This window comes from Notamacropus eugenii, chromosome 4 (assembly GCF_028372415.1).
Source record: "Notamacropus eugenii isolate mMacEug1 chromosome 4, mMacEug1.pri_v2, whole genome shotgun sequence".
Taxonomy (NCBI): Eukaryota; Metazoa; Chordata; class Mammalia; order Diprotodontia; family Macropodidae; genus Notamacropus; species Notamacropus eugenii.
Genome location: NC_092875.1, coordinates 72,201,183 through 72,226,380, shown reverse-complemented (window position 1 = coordinate 72,226,380; position 25,198 = coordinate 72,201,183). Strand labels below are relative to the sequence as shown.

General features: G+C 39.5%; 1 long non-coding RNA gene across 1 annotated transcript in view; it reads left to right on the top strand.

The window, feature by feature from the left end:
- The window catches only part of LOC140499898 (uncharacterized), a 31,992-nt gene that overhangs the window by 1,554 nt on the left and 5,240 nt on the right, over positions 1–25,198 (top strand). The window contains exons 2-4 of the long non-coding RNA XR_011965583.1: positions 2,349–2,420; positions 9,564–9,745; positions 22,124–22,201. This is a non-coding gene — a long non-coding RNA (uncharacterized lncRNA). The remainder of the gene's footprint in view (positions 1–2,348; positions 2,421–9,563; positions 9,746–22,123; positions 22,202–25,198) is intronic.

Genomic DNA, 25,198 nt, shown 5'->3' with positions numbered 1-25,198 from the left:
TGCCCATTATTCACTGTTTGCTTGAAGATCTCGTAAAGGTCTTTTATTGCTGTACCCTGGTAGTTCATACCACTTTGGAATAGCTCTGAGTATTGGGAGGTTCTTCCTGACATCAAGCCTAAATCTCCCTCACTGCAGTTTCCATCCTTTGCTCGTACCTTGATCCCTTTAAGGTTAAGCAGAATAAACCCAATCATTCTTTCACTTGATGGCCCTCCAAATACTCAGACAGCTGTTCTATAATCCATAAATCTTCTCTTCTCCAGTTCCTTTAACCAATGTTTATATGGCATCATCTTGAGACCCTCATGACCCTGGTGACCTTCCTCTTGTATACTCTAAATCTTAGCAATGTCCTTTCTAAAATGTGGTACCCAGTACTGAACACAATATGCTAGATGTGGTCTGTCCAGGTCCCTTCATAGTGATAATGAGCTGATCTATTTCCTAGAATTTAGAACTTCAAGGATAAAAACTGATCAAGCACTCTCATTTGTACAGATGAAGAAACTAAGACCCAGAGAGATTAAATGAGGTGTTTGTGGTCACATGCACTAACTTCCATAGCTTCCTAGTCTGCATCCAAACCAATAATAAGAGAATACCTAAGTTATCTTTGATGAGTTTAAGTCATCAGAATGGAATGAACTGTATCTCAGGGTACTGAAACCACTGGTGGATGTGATTACTGAGCCACTGTTAGTAAGTTCTGAAAGACTGGAGAATAAGAAAAGGGCCACAGAATTGGAGAAGGGGAAATGCTCTAATTTTCCAAAAAAGGGAAGATAATAGAATTTATAAACAATAGGACAATGAATAGCAAAACTCAAAAATATTTTAATGAAAGTTATGGTTTATGAAAAATCTTATCTCAACTGGGTCCTCATTGAGTCATATCAATCCTTTTTATCCTTCCCTGGTTGTAACATTATCACACTTCTCACAATATGTGTTCCTCAAACCTTATCTTCTGCCGTAAGTCATCTGCAATTGGAAGTGTCAAACACAAGGCCCCCAACATCTCTGAGTGAGACCTAAACCAGATTAAAAAGTAATTGGGAAATATTTAACAAAATAAATAAATAGAATAAAATATTTAAAATAGAATAAATAGAATAGTGCAAATATATATAGAAAACATATAGTTTTCTAAGTTGGTATACATCCTATAGGCATCCTTATGTATGGTTTAGTGGCCCCATTTCTGTTTGAATTTGACAGCACTGATCTACATCATCCCCTTTGCTGACCTTTTAGCAGAAGATCTCACTTCATATTTTACTAAGAAAAAATGAGACTATCTGTAAAAAGTGTCCTCTTCTCCCAACTTCGAATTTCAAATCCCCTTAACAACCTCCCTCACTGTCTTTTCCTTTGCTCCAGTGTCAGATAATACAGTTAAGTGGATTCAAAACTGATTGAATGATTGGATCATACAAATAGCATGAATGGGTCTGCGTCAATTTGAAAGGTGTTCTCTAGTTGTGAGCCCTAAGGAATTGTATTTGGCTCTGTGCCTTTTAGTATTTTTATCAATGACTTGGATGAAGTTATTTGATAAGATTTGTAGATGACAAAAGCTAGGGAGAAGATCTAATACTCTAGGTACAGAGTTACCATTCAAAAAAATCTCTCAATAGTTAATGTTAGGGTAAGTTTGTTAAGATAAAATTTATACCAATATGTTAAAGAACTGTGAATTCCTTCCCCCCAATACAGATTACCATATATCCATAATTTATAGCCTTAGTGAGATTAAGTGACTTGCCCATGGTTACACAGCAAAATAGTATAATATGAGGGAGAATTTGAACCCAGGTCTTCTTGGGTTTCTTCCAGATTCAGCACTATCTACCATATAACATTGCCCCTCAAGATGAACTTTAATAGGGATAAATATAAAATCTTACACTTTAAGTAAAAATGTCAACTTTATAAGTACATGATCATAGAGGAATGAATAGGCAGCAGTAATCCATCTGAAAAGTTTCTGGGAGTTTAAGTAGGCTGAAATCTCATCATGACTCCACAGGATGACATGACAGCTAAAAAAGTTAATTCAATCTTTGGTTCCATTAAGAGGCATGGTAGTCAGGGCTAGGGAGGGAATAGTTCAAATGGATTCTACTCTGAGCAGGTCACATTTGGGTCATTAGATTCACCCTGAGGCACCATAGTTTAGAAAGGATATGGAAACTCTAGGGAGCATTCTGAGGAAGACAACCAAAATGGGAAAGGACCCTGATATTATACCACATAAGAATTGATTGAAGTAAGTAAGGATGTTTATTCTGGAGAAGAAAAGACTCAGGACAGGGGAAATAATGGTTGTCTTCATGTATTTGAAGGTTTGTCATTTAATATGTTCTGCTTGGCCTCAGAAGACAGAATAAGGAGTAAAGGGTGGAAGTTTCAGAGAGGTAAGTTTAGGTTTGGAATAAGGCAAAATTTCCTAACAAAGAAAGCTATCCCAAAGTGGAAGATACTCCTTTCTTTTTTTTCTCCTTGTTTTATTCTCCCCTGATTACATGTTAAAATAGTTTAAAATATTTTTTTTAAGCTTTGAGCTGAAAATTCTATCCCTGTCTTCCTCCCTTCCCCTTGTCTTTCCCTGAGACAGTAAGCAATCTAATATAGGTTATACATGTGCAATTATGTAGAGCACTTCCATATTATTCATTTTAAATAATCGTGTGCTTCAGTCTATATTCAGACAACATCAGTTCTTTCTCTGGAGACGTATAGCATGTTTCATCACGAGTCCTTTGGGAATGTCTTAGATCATTGTATTGCTGAGAATAGCCAAATCACTCATAGGTCTTCATTGTACAATATTGCTGTTATTGTATACAATGTTCCCTTGGTTCTGCTCACTTCACTTTGCATCCATTCATGTAAATCTTTCTGGGTTTTTCTGAAACCATCCTCCTTGTTATTTCTCATAGCACAATAATATTCCATCACAATCATATACCAAAACTTGTTCAGCCATTCCCCAATTCATGTACATCCTCTCAATGTCCAATTCTTAGTCATCACAAAAAAGCTGCTATAAATATTTTTGCACAAATAAGTCCTCCCCCCTCTTTTAAAATCTCTTTGGGATATAAACCTAGCAGTGGAATTGCTGGGTCAAAAAGTATGCACAGTTTTATAGTCTTTTGAGTATAGTTTCATAATTCCATGGTTCCAAATTGCTTTCCAGAATGATTGGATCAATTCACAACTCCAGCAACAGTGCATTAGTATTCTGATATCCCTTCCAAAATTTATTATTTTCCTTTTTTTGTCATATTGGCAAATCTGATAGATGTAAGGTTGTTTTGCATTTCTCTAATCAATAGTGATTTAGAGCATTTTTTAAAATGTGACTATAGATAACTTTGATTTCTTTGTCTGAAAACCGTCTGTTCATATCCTTTAACTACTTATCAATTGGGAAATGATTTATATTCTTATAAATTTGACTCATTTCTCTATGTATTTGGGAAATGAGGCCTTTATCAGAGATACTTAGTGCTACACCTCCCCCCCCCCAGTTTTCTTATTTCCTTCTAATTTTGGTTGCACTGGTTTTGTTTGTACAAAACCTTTTTAATTTTATATAATCAAAATTATCCATTTTATATTCCATAATGCTCTTTATGTTTGGTCCTAAATTCTTTCCTTATCCATAGATCTGACAGTTATTTTTCTTTACGTCATTAAAGGGGCCATCCCCTGACTACTTCTTAAATAGGCCTATTCACTGAATGGGCATTACCTCACCCTAAGTGAATACCTGAATGGACCTTGGCTTAAAGGGGTTCTTTTGTATCCTGGGGCATCTCCAGTCATTTTGATGAATATCTGGTCACTGGATTCAGATGGCTCTGGAGGAGAAGTGAGGCTGGTGACCTTCCACAGTCCTCCCTCACTCAAAATAAAGTCACATGCAAGTCATGTCATCATTTCCCTGATGGCATGGTCTTCTTCAACAATGAAGGATGAACACAACAACAAGTAAACTATTTCACACTCTCCTAATTTGTTTATGGCATCATCCTTTATGTCTAAATCATGTACCCATTTTGACCTTATTTTGGTAGAGAGTTCAGGATGTTGGTCTATGCTTAGTTTCTGTCATACTGTTTTCCAGTTTTCCCAGAAGTTTTTGTCAAATAATGAGTTTTTGTTCCAAAAGCTTGGATCTTTGGGTTTATCAAATACTAGATTACTATGATCATTTACTATAATGTATTGTGTACCTGATCTATTCCACTGATCCACCACTCTACTTCTTAGCCAGTACCAGATTGTTTTGATTATTCCTGCTTTATAATGCAGTTTAAGATCTGGTACAGCTAGACCACCTTCCTTCACATTTTTTTTCATTGATTCCTTTGATATCCTCGACCTTTTGTTCTTCCAGGTGAATTATGTTATTATTTTTTCTAGCTCTATAAAAATGTTGGTAGTTTGAGTTTTATGGCACAGAGTAAATGGATTAATTTAGGTAGAATTGTCATTTTTATCTGTCTCAACCTACCCATGAGCAGTTCATATTTTTCCAGTTGTTTAGGTCTGACTTCATTTGTGTGAAGTGTTTTATAATTGTGTTTGTATAGTTCCTGGGATTGTCTTGTCAGGTATACTCCCTTTCCTTTCTTTCAAGGTTCAACTCACATACTACCTCTTTCGTGAAGCCTTCCTTGATTTCCCTCCTACCCCAGCTACAAGTTAAATCAGTCAAAATACATTTGTTAAGAACTGACTATATGCCAGACACTGTGTTAATTGCTGGGGATACAAAGAAAGGCAGAATACTGTTCCTGCTCTCAAAGAGCTCACGTTCTGATGAAGGAAACAAAAGAAATATTTATGTACATTCAAGATATATACAGAATAGATGGAAGGCCTCTCAGAGGGGAGGTATTAGAAGCAGGGATGAGGAGGCAAGACTAGGAAAGGTCTTTTGAAGGAGAGGACATTTAAGCTGAGTCTTGGAGGAATCCAGGGAAACTAAGAGGTAGAGGTGAAGAGGGAAAGCATTCCAGGCATGGGAGACAGCCAGTGCAAAGATATGGAGGAGTGTGGGGTGCCAAGAGCTCCCTGCTCAGTTTTCTCATAACCCTTTGCCTGAGTTTCTTCTTGGTATTTTGTCACATTCTCCTTTGTATCATAGTTTTTCATTTACTTGTCTTCCTGCTTTATTAAATTCTTCCTCTGATACCTTATCATGGTATTTAGATGACACTATGTTCTGGAAGGTTATGCCTTCATAAAAGTAGGTACCTGATAAAATGTTTGTTGACTTGAATTTATGGGATGACTAATTTTTTTCCATAGTAAGGTGCAGGAGAGAAGAATCGTGGAAAAAGAATCAGGATACTTTGGTTCTAGAACCAGTTCTTCCATTATCTTGCTGGATGATTTTGAGAAAGTTACTTTTGTCAATTTGACTCTATAAATTCTCAGTGGATCAAAGGAAATAATTTGATGACTTTTGTCAAATAATTTTACTTTTTACTTACCTCTATTTCCACTCTGCAGTGGATCCCTACTGAAACATGTCTCAATATTACCCTTAAGTCAGAAGATTTAGATTTGGAAGAGGTCATTTGGTTGGCCTGACCTCCTCATTTTACAAAGGAAAAACTTGAGGTTGAAAGGGGAGTGAATTGCCCGGAATGATCACACTAAAATTAAGTAACCTCTGTGGGATTCATACCCAGCTCCAGAGACTCCAAATTCAATGTCTTTCTACCACTTTAAACTTCTTTAATCTCAGTCTTCCGTGTGGGCTTCTGCAAAGTCTATGAATAACTCACCTTTATGTAGCACTTTCCAGTTTACAAAACCCTATACATCTATTTCTCATTTGATACTCAGTCCTATGAAATAGGTAGCATAAGGATTATTATGACTTCATTTTACAGAATCAGAAACTCACATGAGATAAGTGATTGGTTCAAGGTCAAACAGCTAATAAGTGGCAGAATCCAGATATGAACTCAGATCTTCTGTCTCCAAGTTTCTTTCCTTCAAATATAAACAATTTCTTTCTTTTAAAATTTCATTCTATTTAATTCAACAGCCAGTCAATAAGTACTTACTGTGTTCAAGGAACTGTGCATATGCAAAGTCAAAAACAAAACAAACTGCGCTTACCTTGAATGAACTTACTTTCTACCCGGGCAGATGGAACATGACTAGAAGAAAGTAAATACAAAATAATTTCAAGAAAAAAAGAGTTATAATAATGGAAGGCTGAGGGGGTGGGGATCAAGAAAGGCCTGATGTGGCAGCGGGCACCTGCGCTGCACTTCCAGGCAGACTAGGGATTGTCTTCTGACAAAGGTGAAAGGATGCCTCTCTCTCCCCAAAATGACCTCAAACCAGGGACCATGAATGAAGAGCTTTGTAAACTTTAAAGCTCTGGAGAAATGTGAGCTGTTGTTACCAATACCATTACCATCACCACCATTATTATCATTACCATGATGGAATTTTCAAACTTTCAACTAAGAAAGGGTCTCAGAATGTTTTAAAGCTGGTTTCTAATGTCTTAGTCTCTAGGTTCCTTGGATTTGGCAATCTGTTTGTAAAGCAAACACAACTGGTTTTTGAGACAAAAGCCTTTCACAAATCTACCAGATCAGATTCCCTCATGCTCCTGAGAGTAGCCATTTTTGCCACTGATAAGTGGTGAGTATTAATTAATGGCACATTTCGCCATTTAAACAATCTAAAAATAAGGGTCCTCTCTCCCTTCCCCCCCCTCAGTTTCTCTCTCTCACACATACAGACATCCCCTTTCTTCATCCCTGTTGCTATAGAGACGCTGTCTCTGTGCACAGATGGCGGCTCTGGCCCACCTGAACAGGAGGGTGCTACGTCGTTGTTGCTTTCAGGGCAGGATTTGTAGCCCTAGGGGATTAAGGAAATGAGGTTACGTTTTACACACCTGCCCTCATTCCAGAAACTCGACCCGTTGGCTGCCTAGGAGGAGATTAATTGACTCAGCCATCCAGAAGAGTAGGGACACATGCACACAACAGCCCTTTTCTACCTGAGCCTGGCTGTGGAAGATTAAATGAGGTTACTGTGATCTTCCATCTCTCCCCCTCTATGGTGTTTGATTAATAATAATAATACCACTCAAGCCCTACAAGTAGGCTGCAGGTGCCTTTGAGATAGACAGCAGGTCTTAGCTTTCTTTGTTCCCAGCACATCACGTGGGGCCTTGGGCACCTTATCTTAGCAGTTTCCAAAATGTGGGAGTCCCCAAGACTCTTTCAGGGGGGCCTGTGAGGTCAAAACTATTTTCATAATAATACTATGACATTTTAGCTTCTAATACGGTAAACATCGGTAAATAGCACACACATAAACAAAATATTTTTGAGGAGTTCTCAATAATTTTTAAGAATGTAAAGGTATCCTGAGATCAAAATATTTGGAAACCACTATCAACAATAAGAGAAATTTTGTGGATGATGATACTATTTACTTCCTGTGTCATCTTAAAAGAATCCCTTGACCTGTCTGAGACTCATTTTTTCTGTTGATAAAATGAGAGAATCCAGCTCTAATTCCCATGATTCCATGATACTCTGCAAAGCATCTCCTCATCGCTCTCCTCTGATGCTTCCAACCACACTGGGGGATAGTCTGAGTGGTTGTGTGTATTTCCACCGGCAGCTGAACAGTCAAAACTAGACAAGGTGAAGGGACTCGTTCATGCTCATAAAGCAAATTAGTGGTGAGGACGGGGGATTATAATGGGGTATAATGGAAAGACCATTGTATTCTGAGTCAGAGGACCTGGGCTCACAGTCCATCTACTTACTAGCTCTATGACCTTGGTCAAATCATTTAACTTCCGTAGCCCTCAGTTTTATCACCTGCAAGATGACAACTTGGATTAGCTGATTTCCAAACGGAAATCTCTGCTCCTGTCCTCGGCTGCTTTCTACTGTGAGATGAAGTTGACCGTCATTCTTGCATCCCTTATCTCACAGGGTTGCCTTCAGAAAAGTGCTTTGGCAACCTTAAAATGCTATAGAAATGTGAGCCATCACCATCATCATTGTAATTATCCTCATTTCCCTACACTGTAACTTCACTTATTCTTACCATAAAAGCCAGGGACTCTTGAAAGTTATGTCCCTAAAGAACAAACAGATCTTTAATTTTTAAATTACTTTTAAGTTGTGTTATTAACATTTTCTCTATCACTTTCTCAAGTCCACCACACCCTTAGGTACATCCCACTTCCATTGGAAGATATGAGTTCTAAGATCCATTCCAGCTCTAAATTCATTAATGCAAGGAATCAATTGAAAACATGAGATTAGAAAACCAGAATTTGGGTTTCTGAAATAAATCAAGTGCCTTTTTTTTTGCTGATTTACCTTCAGCATCTTTAATTTAAAACATTATTGATATTTTTTCTTTTTGTATTACCTTCATTCCCAAATATAACCCATCCCTACCCAAAAAGTTGCTCCTTATAACAAAAAACAAAACAAAGAGGGGAAAAGCAGTGCAGCAAAACTAACCAATACATTAGCTGAGTCTAACTGTATTCAATGTTCCATATTTTTAGTTCCCTAGCTCTGCAAAGAGGAAAGTGGGGAGGGATGCATCTTCTTATCTCTTATGCATGACCAATTTTGATCGTTATATTACACAACACTATTTCAAATGTTTTTGTTCTAAACATTTTGAAATGATTATGTATATTAATTTCCTGCTTCTCAGTTTCCCACATCAGTTCATATAAGTCATCTTGTGCTTCTTGAAGTTCTTCATATTCACAGTTTTTTATGGCAGGTAGTATTCTGTTATGCTTAAATATCACAATTGGTTTAGCCATTCCTTAATTGTTGGAGGTCTATTTTATTTCCAACTGTTTCTACTATAAAAGTGTGTGTATACATACATGCATATATGTATATATATGTGTGTTGTTTAGGGGATTTTTCTGCTTTCAGTCTCCTTAGGGTATATGCTTAGCAGTGAAATCACTAGGTCATGGAGTAGTCACATTTTAATCACTTTCTTAGAGAAATTCCAAATTGCTTTCTTGCATGGTCACACCATTTCATGCTCCACAAACAATGTATAAGTGTCCCTGTCTTCCCACAACTCCAAGAATGAACAGATCTTAAGAACCATGAAGTTCTCCCAAAAAGAACCCATTTTCAACTGAAAATCATAGTGCAAAGAAAAGATTCTTGGCCAGGGATTGAACAGAATTGGATTCTAGTCCTGGATTATCCATTAATTCACTTTGTAATTTTAGGGAATGTTACAGAATAAACAGCATTAAAAACAATCTTAGAACATGCAACATACAATGTTAGCAATGGAAAAGGTCTTAGTGAGCATCCAGTATTATTCTATGTATCCTTTAGATATAATCATTTCTTTAAACCTCAGTTTCTTCATCTGTAAAATTAAAATGACAATACTTAAAGAATTGTATCAAATGAGATAAGGGAGATTAAACTGTGTTACAAAGAAATTACAATTTATGCCCATATTCATGTTATTCAAATATCCAAACTGCTTTATAGTGACCCCGAAGCTTCTCCCTGAAGAAAAACTCATCTTTTCAACAACTATTCTTCTCATGTGAGTGAATACTAGAAGATTGGTCTTTGAAGTCAAAGTTGAAGGTCTCCTGAAGGTCAATATGGAAGGGAGAGGGAGCAGGTTGTAGTGCATAGCAAATGAAGACTTGCAAAAGAGAAACAAGGTAAAATTTATTATCAGAAAGATGTGTGACTGGGGAAAAAATGTGGGCTAATTGCATCACAAGAGCCAGAGATAATCAGTGGACTGCTCATATGTAATCATTGGCCTCCACATAGTATCAGGAGTACTGGATTTATAGGAAGACATAGACAAGATGCACATGAGATGGGTGGGCATAGATGGGATGTGATCTGCATCGGTAGAAAGAGAACCTATCTGGATGAGAGCTGGGTTAGAAAGTCATTCAGCTAAAAATAGTGTGATACAGTTGTGAGATCTTAGGCTCAATTAAGAGAGTGAGTGTTTGTCCTTCATTGCCAAAGAAGACCATGCCATCAGAGAAATAATGACATGACTTGCACTTGACTTTATTTTGAGTGAGAGAGGTCTGTGTAGGTCACCAGCCTCACTTCTCCTTCAGAGCCATCTGAATCCAGTGACCAGATATTCATCAGGATGACTGGAGATGACCCAGGATGAGGCAATTGGGGTTAAATGACTTGCCCATGGTCACAGCTAGTGAGTGTCTGAGGTGAGATTTGACTCCTGCACTGGTACTTTATCCACTGCACCACCTAGCTGTCCCTTAGCAAGGGAGGCATAGCACTGAGGAACAGAGAAACAATAGATCTATTATATTCTGCCCTGGTTAGACCACATTTGAAATATTGTGTTCAGTTCTGGAAGAACATTTTAGGAAGGGCATTGATAAGCTGGACAATGTCCAGAAGAGGACCATTACGATGGAGAAGGGTCTTGAGATCAGATCACAAAAGGATCAATTGAAGGAACTGGGGATATTTAGCCTGGAGAAGAGAAGATTTAAGGAAGACAGTGACTTCTGTCAAGAGTTTGAGGGGCTGTCATAGATTTAATGCCAGAAGGGATCTTAGTGGTTATCTAAACCAAAGTTTTGTTTTTTTTCTAGTGAGGAAACTGAGACCTAGAGAGATTCAGGGACTTGCCTGAGGTCAAAGAGCCAGCTAGGGACAGAGGGGATTGACTCTAAACCTAATGTCTCTTCCAGTGTTCCACAGAGCCTCCACATAATCTTCTTGGCTCCAGAGGTTGGAACAATGAGCCATGAAAATCGCAGGGATAGATTAAGGCCAAACTTTCCAAAGAGGAAACAGCTGCCTCCAGATGCACTGAGTTCACCCTTCTTTGGGGTATGGGATGGAATGGCTGGAAAACCACTTGTTGGGTTTGTCATAGAGGGATGGAAGCTGATAGATAAATAGAAGTTGAATTAGATGGCCTATGATGTCCCTTCTCAAGCTGAGAATCTGAATTGTGTTATGGTACAGAAAACATTGGAGTCCTCATATCACAAGGTTTATAACTGGAGTAGACCTCAGGAGCTCATCTAGTCCAATTTTCTTATTTTATAGAGAAAAAAACTGAATTCCAGAGAGGAGAAAGGACAGTCATATGGATAGTAAGTAACACAGATGGGATTCAAACCCACATCCTCTGACTTCAAATCCAGTGCCTTTCACACTATACCAAACTCTAGTCCTCAGGGGAGCTGGCTTCCAGCCCAGTTAATCCACTTACTAGCTGTGTGACCTAGGTGGCTTTCCCTCTCTGGGCCTCAGTTTCCACATCTGGAAAATGAGGGAGTTGGAATAGATGGATAATAAAATTCTTTCCAGCTCTGACAGTCTGTGACTTTCTGCCTCTCTGAGTGATGGGCCCCAGGAAGGTAGATTTTGCCTTCAGGACAGGGAAACTCAGGCTTCCTCGATGGTTCCTCCTTTATGAATCAGACCCCTGAACAGTCGCCCAGCGGGGTCCCCCCTCACTTCCACCCCAGGAGCCCTACACCAGCAATTACGGTAATTAGCCCCAAGGCTGTGCTGAGAGCATTGGGGACTTTGGCTCCCGATGACCTCCTTTCAGGAGACATCTGATTAGTTCATTTGCAGTCATGTGGCCTGGCCTCAGACTTGTTGCTGGGCATCCTAGGTTGCCATGGAGACTCGATTCTCTAGCACAACCTCTTCAACAAGAGGGAGAAAATTGTTGGCTCAAAAGGGGGCTGCAAACTCAGCCATGGGGGAGGGACAGAGACTAGTGAGAGCAGCCAGGTTTCTCTTCTCCTCCCCCATCAGGCTCCCGTTTATGTTCCTCAGAAATTCTTCCATCTACAGTCTCTCATTACCCCACACAAGGAGATTACCCCCTTATTCCCACAACTTTTACTGTTACTGCAGAGATTCCTCTTCCTCTGCCCCATCCCCCATCCTTGCACCTTCCAGATCTCCTTAGCCATTCCAATTTCCTACTATCCTTCCCCGTGCTAACATTCACAGACTCAAAGGAGGAGGCCATTTCCCAATCACTCTTAATTCTTCTTTAAAGTCTCCCCTTTGTTAATCCTTTCCTATTTATCTTATAGTTTGTCTGAATATTTGCTTGTTTGTTATCTCTCCCATTAGATTGTGAACCCTTCAAAGGCAAGACTGTCTTTTACTTTTTTTGTACCCTCAGTTCTTAGCACAGTGCCTGCCACATATTAGGCAATTAACAAATGCTTATTGACTGAATTACTGGCTGATCTCAGAGCTGAATAGAAACAGAGAGTATCTAGCCAGAGATCATGTAGCCAAACAAGACCCCTTCTCTTCCCCCTTTCACAACATTCTTGGAAGAAGGAAGGGAGAGGGAGGGGTCACTCAAGAATGTAATTAGCTGGATTCAGAATTAGTTGGATCATCTGACCCAATGTAGTCATCAATGGTTTGGTGTCAGCTTAGAAGGTCTCTGTGTGTGTTCGTCTTTCGTTGCCAAAGAAGACCATGCCATTAGGGAAGTAATGACATAACTGGCATTTGACTTTGTTTTGAGTGAGGGAGGACTGTGCAGGTCACCAGACTCACTTCTCCTCCAGAGCCATCTAAATCCAGTGATCAGATATTCATTAGGATGACTGGAGATGACCCAGGATGAGGCAATTGGGGTTAAGTGACTTGCCCAAGATCGAACAGTTAGTGAGTGTCAAGTGTCTGAGGTGAGATTTGAACTCAGGTCCTCCTGACTCCTGCACTGGTGCTCTATCCACTGCACCACCTAGTTGCTGAAGGTCTCTAGTGGATTACCCCAGGGACAAGTGTTTGCTGCTACATTGTTTAACATGTTTCATCAATGTCTCAGGAAAAGACAAAGATAACATGTTCACAAAATCTGCACTTGAGCCAGCACTTTGGATGATGATCAGAATCCAAAGAGATCGTACTATTGAACTAAATCTAAGATGAATTTTATTAATTTATTTATTTTTAGTTTTCAACATTAACTTCCATAAATTTTAAATTTTCTCTCCCCGCTCTTCCCTTCCTACTCAAGAAAGCATGCAATCTGATATGGCTCTACTAAGATGAATTTTAATAGGAATATATGTACATTAATAGTCTGATATTTGAGTCTGGGTCCAATAAATCAATTTTACAAATTATGGATGGGAGAATTGTGGCTGAACAGCAGTTTGTCTGGATAAGATCTGGAGGTTTGAATGGGCTGTAAGCTCAGTATTTGTCAACAGTGTGATAAAGACTAAAAAATAAATGAGATCTCAGATCTCATGAAGAAGAGATACAGTGTCCAGAACTGGGGAAGTGGTGAGCCCTCTGTTCTCGGCCTTGGTCAGACCATATCTAGAGCATTGTGTTCAGTTCTGGCCACCTTGGTTTAAGAAGGGCATGGGTAACTTGGGGAGATCCAAAAGAAAGCAACCGAGATGGTGAAAGGCCTGCCTCATATATGGGTCATTTGAAGGAAGCAGGGATGTTTAGTCTGGAGTAAAGACTTGGAGGAACATCGACTGTCATAAAATGACATAATATCTGTAACATGCTTAGCACATCTGGTACCCACACGGTTGGTTCCCGAAGAGGACCAAAATGACATCACCATGACAAAGTGAAGTTTCAATGTGTATGGCTGTGGCTAATCAGACCAATATACTAGCTCAGAATGCTCTACCACAGAATGGACACTATAGTCCATGTGAACATTTGGGGTGGTTACTCTAAATTTTCCTACCTTTCCTTTGTGCTGTTTCAATTCTGCTTTGCTCATAGAGCATAGTACCTTTACTGAGGTGGGCACACCATGCTTGGTGATCCTGTGCTAGTGTCTCCCATGTTGTACAATCAAATCCAAAGTTCTTGAGAGAGACCTTGAAAGTGTCCTTGTATCACTTCTTCTGACCACCATGTGATCACCGGCCCCCATGCAAGTTCTCCATAAAACAGTCTTTTTGGCAAGCGTACATTTTGAATTCAAACAATGTGGCTTGCCCATCAGAGTTGTGCTCTCTGAAGCACAGCATGGTTTGAATGCTTGGCAGTTTAGTTTGAGCAAGGACCTCAGTGTCTGGTACCTTATCCTGCCAGGCGATTTTCAGAATCTTCCTAAGACAGTTCAAATGGAAGCGATTCAGTTTCCTGGCATGGCGCTGGTAGACTGTGTTTCACAGGCATACAACAATGAGGTCAGCACAATGGCTCTGTAGACCTTCAGTTTGGTAGTCAGTCTAATACCCAAACCACACAGTAGGTGCTTAATCAATGCTAGTTCCCTTCCACTGTAACAAAAAAGGCTTAGCTATCCTGTTCTGCTTAGCCCAAAGGGTACTAGGAAGAGCTGGTGGAAGTTGAAAAGAGGAAGATTTACCTTGGTATATGGAAAAACTTTCTTACAATTAGAGTTCAGCACAAGTGGGGTGGGCTGCCTCCAGAGATGGTTGGTCTCTCCTCACTGAGAGTCTTGGAGCAGAGGCAAACAGATGGACTTCTTTAGGCCTAATTTGGGTCAGCTGGCCTCTAATATACCTTCTAATTCTGCAACCCTATGAATCTGAGATCCTTGACATATGATCTTCTAGTCTTTGCCATAAAAAAATCCAACCTTCCCCCTTTCCCCTCCTACTGCCCTGTTGTGTAGCATTTTTGTTCAGTTTTTCTGACATCAGCTTCAATCTGGGTCTTTGCAACTTGCACGCAACACTCCTGGATCTGCTGCCTTGGGGTAAGTAACCCCTTTTCCACATGGCAGCCCTTCAAAGACAATGATCTTGTCTACAGCCCCTCCCCCACCAAATCTTCTCCAGGCTAAATATCCTTAGTCCTATCAACCCTTGTGTGGCACGATCTCAAGACCTTTTAAAATCTCATTTGCCTTCATGTGGAATTTCTGCAGCTTGTTAATGTCCTTCCTAAAAGGGGCTGCCCAGAACTGACCTCATTACTCCAGAATAGTTTATGTTCTAAAGTCTCTCCCAGCTCTGACACTGTATATTCTAAAGTCAAGCAATCAGTAAACATTTATTAAGGACTTACGTGTGCTAGACACTGTGCTAAGTACTGGAGATACAAAAGAGGGCAAAAGACAGTCTCTGACCTCAAGGAGTTTACAATCTGGTGGGAAAGGCAACATTCAAACAAATATTTTCCGAGCAAGGTCCCTCCCAGCTCTGACATTCAATTACTTAAGGGCCCTCCGAGCTCTGACACTCTGTGTTCTAAGGGCCCTCTCAGCTATGATATTGTATGTTCTATGTTCTGAGGTCCCTCCAATCTCTGACATTCTATGTTCTATGCTCTGATATTTCATGTTATAGACTCCTTACAGTGATGGCATTTTATGTTCCATGTTCTAAAGTCCCTTCTAATGCCACCAGTCTATGTTCTGTTTTCTAATTCTCTTCCTTCTGGTACCTCTCCCACTATTCCCTCCAAGCCCTTATCAGAATCCAAGACCACACTTCTCTTTTTTTTACTTTTAAGAGACACCCTGTTTTTCAGAGCCAAGGCTCAGCAAGCAGACTGCACCCTGAGCCTGGAATAACAACAATCCTTTGCACTCACTCTTTGGATGAACTGTGCTGTAACTCAGTCACAGAACTGATGGTTCCTTAGCTCAGGCAAGCAACAACGTCTCAGGCAAGCAGACATGAAGCACTGCCAGGATTGGAAGTTTTGTCTCTAGACAACCTTGCCACGCTGTTGCTCTTATGTCTCACTACTGTTGCTATGCTCTGCTGTTTGATTCTTTGTCTCCCACAAATATATAAATCATAAATATATAAATACATAAATGCCTTGAGACTCCTACTAGAGGAGGCTCCAACATGTGTCTAATTTCTCTCCTCCAGCAGAGTAAAGAAAGCTTTTGGCTTTTAACCCTGTGTGAGTTAGTTGGTATTTTTAAGAGTTAACGGTGGTTGTAAAATCTCTGTGACTCTTTGGTCATTTGTTACCAGAGTTGACATTCTCATGGCCCCCAGAAATACAAGCACAAGACACAGACATGTCCTTGGAATACCGACATGGAACCAAGCACATACACAGTCACAGATTTACAAGCAGACATACATGTTCAGAGAGGCATACAGACACCCAAGCACAAAGATGACATCCTGCAAGGGTTTCTTAGCCTTAGAGAATTGCTTATGTGTTATCTTCCCCCATTAGAATATAAACTCCTTGCAGGCAGGGACTATCTCAGTTATTTTGATATTTATCTGAACTTAGCTAAAGAAGGGAAGACGTGTAATTGATGCAGACTGAAGTAAGCAGAACCAGGAAGAGAAGTTATACGATAATCAGAGTGTAAAGACAAACAGTTAAGAACTCTGCTCGGTGCTGTGACCAACCATGACTGGCACAGACTGCTGATAAAGCATGCAACCCATTTCCTAACAGAAAGGTGACAAACTTAAGATGCACAAGGAGACATGTATTTTTGGACATGACAGTGACTGACTTTGCTTGACTATATTATATATTTGTTACAAGGGTCTGTTTGTTTGTTTTCCCCCCTGGGGGGTAGAGGGAGAGGTAAAGTGGAAAACAAATAAATGGTGGTTAATTGAAAAATAGAAATTATAAAACCAATGAAGCTTTTCTTTATGAATGAAATTCATGTCTACAAGTCTAATGCTGTCACACAAATATCCCCCCTCATTCTGAGCTCCTGACAACCATAAATTCAAGGAAGTACAATTACCCTTTCAAATTAAACTCAGATGTGATTTTCTGGAAAAAAGAAGAACTCTGGCTTCCAAAAGTTCAGGGAAATGAATTTTAGTTATAAAGTCAATTTACACCTTCTTATAGAGAACCTCAACCTTTCCATAAATTGGCACTGCAACCTAATAAACTACATGATCTCAGAGGGCAGAAGGGCTTGTAGAAGTCAGCTAGTCCCACCTGTAACTGAGCAGAAATTCTTCCTACATCCCTGGCAAGACAGTCAGCCTTCTCTGGAAGATCTCCTGTAATGGGAAACTCATTACTTCCTCAGGCAGCCTCTTCTATTCTGAGTCAGCTCTAATTTTTAAGAAGTATTTCCTTATGGCAGAGAGAAGTCTCCCTGGTCACAACTTTCCCCCAGTAGTTCAGGAAAAGTTAATTTTTTCTTCTGCATGAAGAAGAACTTCAACTACTTAGAGATAGCTAGTTGTTGTTCAGTCATGTCCAACTCTTTCTGTGCCCAGTTGGGGTTTTCTTGGCAAAGGTACTGAAGTTGTTTGCCATTCTCTTGTCCAGTTCATTTTACAGATGAGGAAGCTAAGGCAAAGAGTGGTTAAGTGACTTGCCCAAGGTCACACAGCTAGTAAGTGTCTGAGCCAAGATTTGAACTTGAGAAGATAGACATCCTGACTCTAGGCCTCCAACTCTATCCACTGCACCACCTAGCTACTGGAGACAGCTAGTACATACTCCCTAAATCTCTTCTCCAATTCCACTATTCTCACTTTGTTTCCTTTTCAACATCTCTGTGGCTTTTTACACTGTTGGCTAACACCGCCGGACACTCTTTCCTCTCTTGGCTTCTGGGACACTGAGCTGTCTTGGCTATCTTCCTCACTACCTGACTGCTCCTTCTCAGTCTCCTTTTGGCCCATACTCTGGCCACTCACTCAGTGTGAGAGTTCTTCCTTCGGCAGAGGTCTTCTATCTGGCACTCTCTCCTCTTTTCAAACTTGTTGATCTCAACAGCTTCTATAGATGCAATGATCAAGTGCATGCAGATGACTGACTCCCAGAACTATACATCTGGGCTAATCATTTTCCCTAGTGCCAGTCCCATATAACCAATTTCCTCCTAGTCATACCCACCTACATTACCCACTATGCATTTCAAACTCAACATGTCTAAAACAAAACTCGTCATATTTCCCCCTCTTCTTCTCATCCCATCCTTCCAGGCACTTGGATTTCCAGCCTTGCAAATCCTTGACTCTTTCTTCTCCATGCCCCCCCTTCTCCACATCAGTTGCCAAGTCTTGTCCACATTCTCTCCACAACTTTTCTAAATTTATTCCATCTTCTACTGACACAGCCCCCATCCTAGTTGAAGTTCAAATCACCTCTTTCCTGAATCATTGTAATGGTCTCTTAATTGGCCTCCCTATCTCCAATCCTTTTCCTCTTCACTCTATATTCCATATAGCCACCATTCAATATTCTTTTTCTTTAAAAATTTTTTTTGCACATGAAACTGCAAATCTATTACGCAGAACTTACTTTTCCTTTTAAATACATAATAAAATTATTATGTAATTTTCTTTTTTCCCCTTTCCTTTCCCCCCAGGGCCCTTCCTAAATTGATAGCTATAATTAGACACAAATATGTATGAATATATGTATGTATGTATGTATGTATGTTAGTCCATATTATACATTTGGCTATTTATCATTTTTTACTTAGATGCAGATAGTGGCTTCCTTCATAGGTCTTTTGTAGTTAATTTGGGTATTTATAATAGTCAAAATTACTTTGTCTCTGAAAATTGTTCTTAAAACAATATTGCTGTTATTGTTATACAACATGCTTGTTTTGCTCACTCTTTATTTTTTCATGCAAGTCTTTCCATGTTTTTCTAAAGTCATCGAGCTCATCATTTCTGATAGCACAGTAATATTCCATCATGATCATATACCACAACTTGTTCAACCATTCCCTTATTGATGGACATCCCTGCAATTTCCAGTTCTTTGCCACCACAAAGAGAGCTGCTAGAAATATTTTAGAACATATAGGTTCTTTCCTTTTTCTCTAATCACCTTGGGAAACAGACCTAATAGAGGTATTGCTGGGTTAAAGGGTGTAGGCAGTTTTACAACTCTTTGGGCATAATTACAAATTACTTGTCAAGATGGTTAGACCAGTTCACAGTTCTACCAATGGTGAAGTAGTGTCCCAATTTTTCCACATCCCCTTCACCATTTATCACTTTCTCCTTCAATCATTTTAGTCAATTTGATAGGTGAAATGGTTTTTCAAGGTTGTTTAATTTGCATTTCTCTAATAATGAATTAGAACAATTTTTTCATATGAATATAAATTGTTTTGATTTCTTCGTCAGAAAACTGTCTGTTCATATCTTTTGAGCACTGATCAATTGGGAAACCAATATTTTTAAAACACAGAGTCAAATATGCCACCCATCTATTTCAATATCATAGAAAGACAGACAGACAGACAGATTAGATAGATAGATAGATAGATAGATAGATAGATAGATAGATAGATAGATGGATAGATGGATAGATGGGATAGGATAGGATAGATGGTAGATAGTGGTATAGCATCTATCAAAGACTGTAATAGGTACTCTGTTAAACTCTGAAATATGAATGCAAACAAACAATAAGGTCAGGGCACTCAAGAAAATTCTTGAGAAGACAACACATGAAAGAGATTGTGTGTGTGGAGGGGATGGAGGAAAAGATCACAGAGTTAATTCAACAGTTCAGCTGGTAGTGAATTAGCATGGCAGGAGACCTTCCTAAAATATCAGCCTGGCACAGTAACAACATTATATGATGATCAGCTCAGCAACAGGATGATCCAAGATCTCTCCTAAGGACTTTTGATGAAAAAATGTTATCTTCCTCATGTATACAATGTTTATCTAATTTTGGAAGTACCAGTTTTGAAATTTGATTAAAAAACCTTTCTAAATGGCCCTTGTCACGCTTGGACCCATATGTTCTGTCTTGGGCATTCCATGTACAAATAGATGGTTGATTGTTGTCCTTCTTCTAAAAAAGAACTAAAATGACATCGCTATGTTGGAGTCAAGGTATAGCATGTCCAAATGTGACCGATCAGACCAACATGCGCTTGGAAGGCTTTATACAAATGTACAATGGTACTACTTTGCTTATGGTAAAAGGACAATTTTCATTTTTTTTATTGAACAGTTATATGTATTCGTTTGTTTTCAGGAAGTAAGATTTGCAAATTTATTTTTGGCTGCTGTGTTAAATGAAAATTGTTCATAAAAACAAAACTTTAAAAATATACAACATGAAAACTGAAAGAAAAATGCCATCTACCTTCAGAGAAAAAACTGATGGAATCTGAATGCAGACTGAAGCATTTTTTTTTACTTTCTTTATTATTTGGGGGTATATTTTTTGGCCTGTGTTTTCTTTTCAACATGGTTAACATAGAAATGTTTTGCATGACTACACATGTATATTTTATATCAAATTGCTTGCCTTCTCAAGTATGGGCAAGAAGAACATGTTAAATTTTTTTACTAGTAATTGAGAAAAAATAAAATACAAATAAGATGAATAACGTAATGTAATATAATAATATAAATAAATAAAAATTAATTGTTAAAAGAAGTCAGCTCATGAGAGAAGAGCCTGAGGGCAGAGGGTAGAGTCCAGGAGTCACAGGGAGAAGGACAACTTTCTAACACTTTCTCCAATCTGACTCCTATCTAGCTTTTCAGAGTATTATACATTATTCCCTTTCCCTTACGCTTTGATTCAAACAAACTGGTTTCCTCGGTGCTCCCCATATAATATGCTCCATCTCTTACTTCCACATCATTGTGTATGTAGTTGTATATCTGTCCAGCCTTCCTGCCTCTCTTCCCCTCCCAGACTGATTGTTTGACTAGGTAAAAGACCATTCTCTGCCTCATTTTTTACCTAGCCATAATCACTGATTAGGCATTGCTTCAGTCAAACTGAGTCCTGTTAAAGACCCTAGCTCAGAAAGGCTAAAGTCTCCCACTACATTCAGGGCTATCTCCACTTGTCCTGATCTATAGCTTGCCCCTGGACCTAGATGGTTCCGAAGGAGAAAGAGGCTGGTGACTTTGCACAACCCCCCCTCACTTAAATCCAATTCATTCGCATGTCATAGCATCACTTCCCTGATGTCATGATCCTCTTTGAGAACAAAGGACAGCCAACAACCTGCCTATTTACCCCTGCCTCAGAGACTGTTGTTCAGTCATTTCAGTCACATCTGACTCTTTGTGACCCCATCTGGGTTTGTCTTGGCAAAGATACTAGAGTAGTTTTCCATTTTCTTCTCCAACCCATTTTACAGATGAAGAAACTGAGGCAAATAGGGTTAAATGACTTGCACTAAGTCACACAGCTAATAAGTGTCTGAGGTCACATTTGAACTCAAGTCTTCCTGACTCCCAGCCCTCTTATCTACAGCACTGCTGAGCAGCCTTAGCCTACTTTAAAGCCCAGACCCGGCATCACCTCCTATACAAGGCCTTTATTCCTCCAGGGATTAGTACTCTTTGTACCTTGCAGTTACTTGGTATTATTTGTATCTTATGAGGTAATATACGTAAAGTGCTTTACCAATTTCAAACTATTTACATGTTAGCTATTATTATGTTCTTTGTTATTCATTTATAGGTGTGTACGTCATGTTGTCCTAGTAGAAGACTCCTTGAAGGCAGAAATTGTTTCTTTTTGTATCCTCAATGCTTAGCATGGTACCTGTTACATAGTAGGCTTTTAGTTAATATTTGCTGAATTGAATTGAATTTGTCCAATGGAACCAGTCCTTTCTGAAAAGCACTTAACATAGTGCCTGTAACATAGTAGGTGTTATATAAATGCTCATCCCCCTCCCTTCCCATACAATACAATACAATAGATATTCCATACTTCCTTTGTGTAGCAGACTGTTCTGGACATTGGGGAGACACAAGTTTAGCAAAGCCAGAGCTTAGAACCAGGAGAGCTATCTGTCTTCTCATCAGCCTTGACTGAACTGGACTCAATCTAGTTTGAGAATGTTCATCTTAATATCTACTGTATCTACTTAATATCTACTGCCCAGCTCTGATATTCTAGGTCCTAAGAGTACTTCCAGCTCTAACACCCCATATTCTATGTTCTAGGGGCCCTCCCAGTACTGATAGCTTTTATTCGATAGTCAAAGATTCCTCTGACATCTTACTTTCTATGTTCCAGCTCTGACTTTTTTGTGTTATGTTTTAAGGTCTTTTCTAGCACTAATATTGTGTGATTCTACAACAGGGTAAGAGAAGTGGGGGAGGGTGTGTGCACTGAAAATTAATTTTTCTTTTTCCCAGGGCTGACCAGGCTTGTTTGTCACTGGAGGCTCCTGATCCATGTATCATGTTACCCAGGCTGCTCGGGGGCCAAGGCTGGTGAGGTGGCTTGAGACACAGGAGGTTAATTGATCATCTTGAGGCAGATAATCCCCTGTACTATCCCTGTACACCTTTTGGATTCTTCAGCCTAAATCCTGCTGAGGCCTCCCTTGATGGAGCTCATGAGAGACAGCTGGCCCTGCTCATACAAAACAACACTCGTGTGTGTGTGTGTGTGTGTGTGTGTGTGTGTGTGTGACTGCTTCAGAACACTGTATTCTCTATGTTCCAATCCATTATAATACTAGCTAACATTTATATAGCACATTAGGGGTTGCTGACTGTTTTACAAAAATTATCTCACTTGATCCTCAACCCTGATTTTCCAGATGAGGGAACAGAGACAGACAGAGGTTAATTGATTTACCCAGAGTCACACAGCCAGTAAGTGTCTGAGGAAGTGTCTGAGGCTGGATTTAAACACATCTGTCTATCTTCAGGTCTGAGCCACCTAACTGCCTGTATCCATGTACCACTAGAGTGCAGTCCATTGTGGCTGGATCTACGCTACACTAGAAAATCTAGTCCATTGTAGTAGTGTCTTCACACGTATTCCTGTAACCAGTTTGACTAAAAGTAGTTAGACATGAACACAGAATTCTTTTAACTTTGTTAAAATTACTTTTTTGTTTTGACTAAATTTTTCATGTTTTTTAAAGTTTCATATAGGCCTACATGGTTTGTTTTTTTAAATTTATTCTATTTAAAAATATTTTCAAATTTATTTTCTTTTCAAATTTGTTTTTCTAACACTTACAGCTCTCAATCCATACCCTGCCCCCCAAGCCAGAAAGCTATCTTTCATAACAAAGCATAGTAAAGAAAGAAAAGAACAAGCGATTGTAGTGAAACTAACCACCCTGTCAGGCAAATCCAACATTGTAGTCCCCCACCTTTGCAAAGGGGGGAAGGAGGTGTATTCTCCTATCTCTTCTTTGGGACTAAGCTTGTTCATGATAATTACTCAGCATTGTTTCCAGTTTTTCCTCATTTACATTGTTACAGTGATTGTGTATATTATTTTTTCTGGCTCTGTTTATTGACTTTGTATCAGTTTGTATCAATCTTCCCATGCTTCTCTGTATTTTCATATTTGTTATTATTTTGTCTACTTTGTTTTATACATTGCATTCATAGGAGTTAGAAATGGAAAAGTGATTAGAGATCATCTAGCTCCGCCTTCTCCTTTTAGAGATACAGCATAGTTTAGTGGTTAGAGCTCTGGACTTGGAGTCAGAAAGACTTGGATGCAGATGCTGCCTCAGACACTTACTAATTGAGGGAACCTGGACAGGTTCTTCATATGTAAAGTGGGGATATTAGCACTTAGCCTCAGTTTCCTCATCTGTAAGAGGAGAGGGTTAGGCTCGATAACCTCTAGGGTTTTTTCAAGCTCTAACTCCATCATCCCATGAACGTATGTAAATGCTTTTCAAACCCCAGAAACCTTCCACACGTGACAGCCATCATTATTAACTGATGGAGAAACTGAAGTCTCTAGAAGATTTGCCTAAACAAGCAGAGAAGTCTGAATCCAAACTCAGATCTTCAGCTTCCAAATCTCCACATCCTTCTAATAAATCACTTTGCTCTCTCTGCAAAGCAACAACTATTTATGTATCAAGTTCCTCCAGTGTGGTAGGCATTGGAGGCAGGGAGAAATTAGGCAGATGTGGTATGATCCCTGTCCCTCCATGTACCCCTGAATGTGTGAAATGCAGAGGAGCTATAGAAACACAATGTTCTGGTGTTCAGAAGGAGGGAAGACCATTTCTGTCTAGAGCAGGGGTTCTAAATCTTTTTGGTCATGGACACTTCAGGCAGTCAGTCTGGGAAAGCCTTCTCAGAATAAGATTTTTAAATGCATAAGATACAAAAAGGAAACCAATTCTATCAAAAGACAGTCCTCAACTTAAAAAGAAAAGTGTGTAGACATCACATTAAGAGCTCCTGCTCTCATGGAAGCAGAGAAAGTTTCATGCAGGACCAGACAACTCAGTCTAACAAACATTTAGCAGTTGCTATGAGCTCATATTGTGTTGGTAACCACTGGCCCACTTGGGGTATAAGGTACAAGATGGGTCTACTGAGGTCTACCCTCTGGCTTTGCATAAGTTCCAAGTTTCTGATAGCTTTCTTCTGAAGAAAGGTGATCCTGTACTTTATAAATGTCTCAATGGGCTCTCGGAGCCTGGCAGGCAATGTCTCTAATTCCATGGTGATTCTTACATTGGACACCCATGATTACAATGACAAGTAATTTGCCGTGTATATCATTACAACTGGTATCATTACAAAATGCAGAGGAGTGTGTGGGCATAAGCAAGCGTGACATATGTATGTGTCAGGAGAACCAGGAGGTGGTGTGTGCCAGTCAATTCAAACTAACACCATGACCTCCACTTATACCTCAGTAGAGAAACTCCAGAACTCGGAGGCCAAGAGACCTAGAAATAGAAGCACTTTCCAGACCACCAGCCCTACTTTCAGCTTAGAGCCCCACAGAGAGCAGTGAAGAAAGAAATCACTATGGACAAGGGGCCCACCTTCCTTGCCACCATTAACAACAGTGGCCAACCCGGTGCCACCGACAGATAGATAGACATAGGAACCCTGGGAGTGGCAGAATCCCCAAGACCACTTGTTCTGCTTCCAGTCCAGCCCTCATAGCTATCACCCTTAGAAACCATCTCCATGGAGATGTAGCCTAGCAACTGCTTCTGTAGGTTTTACAGCAATTTGAAAAGCTAGAAGGGAAAATTCTTGCCACGAAAGTCCTTGGCATTGTCAAATAATTAAGCATCAGAAACTAAGAAGATTTTGTGGTGGAAATGACATTAGTACATCAGTCTATAAATATTTATTAAGCACTAACTATATACCAGGCATTGTGATAAATACCAGGAATATAAAGAAAGGTAAAAGACCCATTCCTTCTCTTGGGGAGCTCACCATCTAATGAAAAATGCCATGTAAATGACTATGTACAACACA